The sequence below is a fragment of the Alosa pseudoharengus genome, unplaced genomic scaffold (assembly GCF_046254945.1).
Source record: "Alosa pseudoharengus isolate Yale_2024_CS ecotype anadromous, Long Island Sound unplaced genomic scaffold, YU_APseudo_1.1 YU_APseudo_1.1_scf_3, whole genome shotgun sequence".
NCBI classification, from domain to species: Eukaryota; Metazoa; Chordata; class Actinopteri; order Clupeiformes; family Clupeidae; genus Alosa; species Alosa pseudoharengus.
This window is the reverse complement of record NW_027468718.1, coordinates 6,744,022-6,751,521: the sequence shown is the minus strand read 5'-3', so window position 1 is coordinate 6,751,521 and position 7,500 is coordinate 6,744,022. Positions and strand designations below refer to the sequence as shown.

Below are 7,500 nucleotides of genomic sequence, written 5' to 3'. Positions count from 1 at the left end.
ATGTTACAGTAAGCCCTAATGTTAGTAATGAAATGGGCAGAAATATGTATGCCCCCCAACCTCATAAGAGCCAGGCGCTTGCTGCAGTTCCATATCTGGCCGACAGATTTACATGGAAAAAACAGTGTGGCGCTGTGGAATTTCTGGGCAGAGACGTAACATTGTAATGTTACTGTACAGCAATTGCAGTGGAGGTGAGCATAGAAAGCTCTGCAAGCCAGGCGAACCTCTTTAATAGAACCCGATTGACGCAAAGTGTCAAAAAACACATGTCACAGTCGGTTCTGAATGTTATGTGATGCTTGGTTATGTCTCTAGTTTGGGGTGGGTGTGTCTGTTCCAATTGACTGTCACGTCGGCCCTGGACTGCTGTGGACTATTCCGCCGTAATGGGTTGAATTGGCTGATTGGACTGGGGGACTCACGGGTTGATTGATTATTGAAGCAATTGGGAGGGAAATGCTTTTTATAGGGCAGCGGAGGTCGGGAGCAGAGGGTGGCTTACCTGATCACGCGTGTCTGGAGGCACAGCTGAGTGGAACAAGACTGGTTTACTGCGTGCTGACTGAGAGGACGCGTGTTACACGCCGACTCAAGGGAAGTTATTACTGCTGCTCTAATTTGTGTGAATGGGCCAGGGTTTAGCTGTTTGGGCCTTGAAAGTTGTTCCTGTTTCAAAGGGAGATCGCTACGTTGGAGTCGCGTTGCCTGAACGGAGAGGAACAGCTATCGGAGGAGATGCGTGTTAAACTCCAGCAAAAGGAAAGTAACCCCTTCTCCCTTATTATGAATGAGTGGGCTGGCCTTTGCTCTGCATGTTTGTGAGTGCTGTTCTTTTTGTCTGCTTCGAGGTGTGATTGGAGACGGAGAGGGAGCGACGGCTGACCAGGGGAGAACGGGCCGCATTGTTTACATCAGAGCGTACCTGTGGAGCAAGCTAGTGAGTGTGGCGGCGCTGGCAATTGGATTCGCTGCCTTCGTTCAAAGCTCGGCGCGGCTCTTCCCTTGTTGGACACGTTGATTTTGTTTTTGTTTTTTTGGTCGGCGAGGGGGAAAGCCGCCGACCAACGATACTCCATGTGTGTGCGTGGCTTCAACAGCGTGCAGCTTCAGCAGTGGGCATGGACAGAATCGCGGTAAGCCCTCTCTCCATCCATTGAACTGCCCGTGGCTTCCTCCAGTCTTGCACAACTTTGAAATGGTTAATGGGAGGAATTATTTGACTTATGCTGAGTGCGAACTGATTGCTGGACATATGATGTGATGTGTTATCTAATGTGTGGCTTGTTGTGATCTCTATTGCTTGCTGTGATCTCTATTGGGTGTTGTGGCCTTTATTTACTGTGGGGAAACTGATCCCATGTGTGAATGCATTGAAAGTGAAGTGGGGGCATTTCTTTGTGTATTGGGCTGGGTGAAGTAACTCGTTGGGTTGCATCAGTCATGTGTGTAGTATCAGTTTGGAATCGCTGTTTATTATTATTTTTTTTGGCCTCATCTGGGGGTTGTGCTATCCGTGGTAGTCTGTTCAACCTGGGCCTTAAGAGGAGGGCTGCCGAGAATGTCGGTTCTGGTTTAGCTATTCTACCAGCCTGCCTGTCCTGTTATTGTGTGTTGTTGGACCATGCTTTTTGTACAATAAAATAACATTGCTAATTATTATCTCAGTCTGGTATTGTGTCTCCGAGAGGTCCGAACCTGTCATTGGTGGAGTAAAGGCTACGACACACACCCTTTCTTTTCTGTTACATTGCTCCGGAACGGAGCCGGATGAAACGGATGAAACCTTTATTGCACGACAGAGCCGAAGTGGGGCTTTCCAACGAGACTACACACTTGTCTGTACGATCAAGTAAGAAATTTTAAAAAAATCATGAAATTAAATCAAATCAAATTTACAGTCTATACTTCTCTGCGTTCACCTGCACACACATTACTCTAGTTTGAATTACTCGCGAACCCGTGATCGCATCGATATGGCAAGCATATCAGATGAAAGAGGAGGCACAGGGCTATCCATTGGTATCATGTTTATCGACCCTTCTGGCTTATAAAACCAGACGAAGTGACTGCAAAATAATAACGTCATGTACACAAACCAACGCTGCACACTCATTACACTCGTTTGAATTACTCGCGGACCCGTGATCGCATAGATATGCCACGCATGTCAGATGAAAGAGGAGACTCGGAGCTATCATTTGATACCACGTTTTCTGGGTTATAAAACAGACGAAGTGAGAGCAAAATAATAACTTCATATAGCTGGACTTACCCCATGTTTTCGTCTGTTCTTGTGGCAAAGCATGTTTATAATCCAATGCTATCATGTGTCTCTCTATGGCAAAGCATGTTCATATTCCGGTTTTGAGATCCTAGCAAATTCCTGCATGGCATCTAATTCAAGGCTCACATTGCATCCCAATTTGTTCAACAAATAAACACCTTTTTTGCCTTTACTTTGTTAATGGCAATGCAGTAAAAAGTTGAGAATTATTATGACTGCATACACACGGGCACGCAGGCTAACACGCAACCTCGGGTCAAGTCAGATCAGTTCGTGTCACAGATATGGAGCGCAGAAAGGTCATTTTTCATCACTAAATAAAAAATGGCATTTATTTCCGTAAATCACACAGCAAGTTTTTCTGTAAATTGCTCAGCCCCAGAGTATCCCTCCAACATGGCAATTATATTGCCCGATTCAGGACAGTCTGCCCTACACACACATGAAATGCATGTAGAGCTGTGAGCTTGCTGTGGTGAGATACATGTCGAAATATAAGAATTTTTATAATACACTTTATATTTTAATTCTTTAAAAATCAAAATAAAATCAATGCTAGTATTAATACATGAAATGATGGCAGATCTGAAAAGCCTAGACTCTCCTGAAAAAAAAAACAATATATATATATATATATGTGTGTGGCACTTACAATGACCAGAATAAATCCTTATGGATAAAGGTAGTGAAAATGCCCTAAAAACAGCTTAGGGTTCTAAGGGTTAAAAAAAATCACAATTTAGAAACATAAAAGGAATAAATACTTATCTCACCGAATGAATGTAAAAACAACATTCATTTAGAATCTTGTTTATGGATCTACTTTTTCTAGTGGAGGAATTTGGTAGGGCTCTGCCCCACCTGCTCTAATGGACCAGCTGTGTGTGTGTGTGTGTGTACAGAACTCACTGTACTGAACAATCTCCTGCATCTTCTCCCAGACTTTGAACTTCAGGTTGCCCAGGTGCTTTGCCACATTGATCAGAGCTCCTGAAACCCTCTCTGGATCGATCCTGCAGTGTGCACTGGGCTCTGGAATAACATTCAGGAGTCAGTGCTGCTGTGGGTTTGGGTTCAGAACCACAGAGAAGAGAGAGAGACAGGAGGCAGATCACTCACCTTTCCACTGTGCTCTTGCAGTTCTGCAGAACAATAAAGGGTGAAATACAGTAAGCATTACATTATTATTTCAAATCAAACTTGCCGTTGCTATAATTAGTTAAAGTAAACATAAGCAAACTTTGAATGTGGGAATGAATAAACCACAAATAAGGTTAAATTCATTATGAAGTGCATCAGTTCATGTCCACTATGGTCCACTAGAGCTGTGTTCCCTATGAAGTGCATCAGTTCATGTCCACTATGGTCCACTAGAGCTGTGTTCCCTATGAAGTGCATCAGTTCATGTCCACTATGGTCCAGTATAGCTGAGCTGACCCTCTTGAGAGTGCTGATGTCATATTCTAAAACTGATAGTTCCGGTCCTTGATTGTGATTGGCTGAATCGTATTCTATGCCGTTGTAAAATGCAGCATAAACATACACCTTGAGCGCATTCCGTTCTATATTACTGCTCTACCACAACTTGATACAAAAGTTAAAGTAGGCCTAGCTGGGTCTCCATGTTGCTTGGCAACCATTCAGATAGAGGAAATATATTTCTTGGCGGAATAATGATTATCTAGGAATACCTTGACTTTTGCCAGGTATTTATAGTAACAGTTTTAGAAAAGCAATAAGCAACTCGAGTCCGTAGGTTACACTGATTCTACAACAGCTAAGGGGGGATTTACTCCACTAGCGCGTTGTGCCTAACAACACCCCTTAGCTGTAGCGCGCCGTGCCTAACAACGCCCCTTAGCTGTAGCGCATCATGCCTAACAACGCCCCTTAGCTGTAGTGCGTCGTGCCTAACAACGGCCCTTAGCTGTAGCGCATCATGCCTAACAACGCCCCTTAGCTGTAGCGCATCATGCCTAACAACGCCCCTTAGCTGTAGCGCGCTGTGCCTAACAATGCCCCTTAGCTGTAGCGCGTCGTGCCTAACAACGCCCCTTAGCTGTAGCGCGTCGTGCCTAACAACGCCCCTTAGCTGTAGCGCGCCGTGCCTAACAACGCCCCTTAGCTGTAGCGCGCCGTGCCTAACAACGCCCCTTAGCTGTTGTAGAATCAGTGTAATCTACGGCCTCTCGGGGCTTATTGCTTAAATGCACAGCTCTGACCTCATAGAGCTCCATGATGGACCCCTACTGTGTTCACACATCTGCAGCACATCAGCTTGGAGTTCTCTTTGTCCAATCACACAGCAGCTACCAGTGACACTGAGGTAGAAAAGCTCAAGACTGCTTCTTACCTGTAGAAACGTCACATCATCAGCTCCCATCTGCTCTTCTATGGCTCTGGTTGTGTCTGAAAGAGATGAGATCTCTCTGCGCATCTTCTCAATCTTCTTCTTCATCATCTGACTCTTCTGCTCCTCTTCCTCCCTCAGTGCAGCTATCCTGGCTGCCTCTTCATCTCGTAGAAACTGGTGAAGCTTCTCAAACTCCTCCTTGATCTGTTTTTCTGTATTCTGGGTCTGGCTCTAGATTAACACACACATTACAATTCCCTTATTTTTTCTTTGAAAGAAAGTTGTTTCTTTCTTTGAAAGAAAGTTGTTATGTCAGTGTTTTTCAACCACTGTGCCGGGGCACACTAATGTGCCGTGAGAGATCATCAGGTGTGCCGCAGCAAATTACCCAAATGTCACTCACTGGTCCAGAAAAGCAACTGTTGCATCAAATAATTTATAACCGCATGCTCTCATTGATGGTATGATTGCACTATTTGTGGTATGCAGGCATTGTACAACGGGGGCCCCATATCCAGTATTCACAGAATCACATATCCAGTTCATAACAACAATTAAATTAGATATAGTCACCTACAAATGAAACAGTGGTCGCTTGTTTTATTGAGCAGGTCTTGCATAGAAGCCATAATAAGGCCATATCTGTGTATTATTTGGAATTTTAGGCTTTGGTATGTTTATTTGTTCTTCACACAGGATGTTAGTGTGCCGTGGGACATTTTAAGTGTCAAAAGTGTGCCGTCGCACAAAAAAGGTTGAAAAACACTGGGTTATGTCTTACCTTAATGTGAGCTGCTGTTTGGTCACAGATGAGTTTAACTTCTCCAAAGATCTTCAGTTTCTTTGTTAGGGGCTCCAGTTTGATCTTGAGCTCCTCCTGAAATACATGCACACTTTACTGCAGGGTAACAACTCTATGATGGACACTCTATGACTTAGTTGTGTATGCAGAGATATTCATATTTAATTCATAATCTATTCTAAAAAAATAATTTAGTGTATTTTGAAAAAAAGTGTGTCATTTTGAAAATAAACTACCAGGATAATTTCAAGAATTTCCAAGAATTTCAAATACCTTAATATCTAGTGCAGCCTCGTTGATGGGACAGAAGTTGTGATTTTTATGCTTCTTTGAGTCTCGACACACCACACACACAGGCTGTTTATCCTCCAGACAGAAGAGCTTGAGTTTCTCACTGTGCAGACTGCAGAGCACCTCAGACCCTGCTGAAGCTCTCTGATCTCTCTCCTGTAAGAAAGACTACTCACACAGGTTCTTTAAGTGGAGGTTAACAGGGGGATAGTCCTTTGATGATCTCCTCCTGCAGACTGGACACTCTCTTGATCCTTTGCTCTCCCAGAACTGCTGCAGACAGACCTTACAGAAGCTGTGACTACAGGAGAGGAGAACGGGATCCCTGAAGATTTCAGTGCACACAGGACAGGAGAAATCCTCTTCGTAGAAAGTTTTGGATGCCATGTTCTTGCAGTAGACCCAGTCTTGGAATGGCTGTGTTGCTTTCACTTTCAACTTCACTGTGTGGGGATCATGTCAGTCTCTAAATGAAAATACAACATGAAGGCTGTCAGGCATTTGGCTAAATGACATTGTATGTTTGTTAGTGCAGTATAAGCATTTAACACCCTCGTACCTTTTTAGAGTTCGGAGAGAAGCTGTCAATCACTCTAGTACGTCCATCTCAGTTCCCCACTTCCTCATTCAACAACAAGGTGAGGTGGAGGGAGGGACTTAGGTGGAGGATTCTGATTGGTCAGCTCTGCTGCAATAGTGAGAGGGCGGGTGGAAGAAAGAGCAGTAGGAGTTAAGTCTTATAGAGACGAATGACCCATTAGACCAGCCTCAGACAAGTCCAGGAAGTGACGTCAATTCCAGAAATAAGTACATAATTTACTTTACTCTTTATGGAGAATACAGTGGGGAAAAACGTGTTTTCTTTTACAGTTCATGGAAAAAATAGTCACATTATGTAGAATCTTTTTATTATTATTCGTAATTCACATGTATTTATTAAATAATCGATCGCGACTGACTGTCCACGTGATCTGCCAGTCAGCTGGGAGGAGCTCGTGACTCACGCATAGGGACTCACGGCAGATATTGCGCGAAATGTTGGTTTATTTAAATGTTGGTATTGTTATAGATGTCCTTCCTATTCATTAACATGAACATGATGACTGACTAAATAAATGACTACGATGTTTAATAAACCATTGTAGGCATACAAGTTATCATTATATCACATCAATTAGTTTTCTGTAGGCTAGTCTAGTGTGACATGCTTTACACTAGGCTACAGCATAAAAATAGGCTCAACAATAGGCTATCAACACGTTTGCAGTATCACTGTTGCAGAAATCACATACAAGAAAGCATCCTCTTGATTGTTTGTACATTTTTGCATATTCCAACATAAGGAAGCAGCATGAGGAAACTTGTCGTTTTTCTGCCTTATTTTCTAACTACTTTTACGAGTCTGCAGTATCACCGAGTAGCTGTTACAAGAGGGTCTGGCGTCCCTTTGTTATGACGCAACTTCCTGCGACGGTCATTCGTCGGAAAATGACTTAACTCCCTCTCCGCATCCAGCCTGCAAACGTTCGTCAATAGCCGAGATCCCAGACCCTTGTAGAAGCGAAGCGTACCAAGGGGATGGCAAATTGCCAGGCTAATATAAACCTGCACTGTTCAGCAACCTCTTTGCACTCTGAACTGGCTAATATTGAAAATGTCACATTATGTGTCTATTTGTGTGGAGCTTTTTCCACATGTGGTTACCATTATGCAAGTGCATCACAATGCAAAGTGTGTCTTATTGCCTGAGAATGTGTTTAGAGTTTT

The 7,500-nt window shown here is 43.4% G+C and overlaps 1 pseudogene; it reads right to left on the bottom strand.

The window, feature by feature from the left end:
- Positions 1-6,358, bottom strand: part of LOC143100101 (zinc-binding protein A33-like) — a 10,072-nt pseudogene extending 3,714 nt beyond the window's left edge.
- Positions 6,359-7,500: the final 1,142 nt, after the last annotated feature.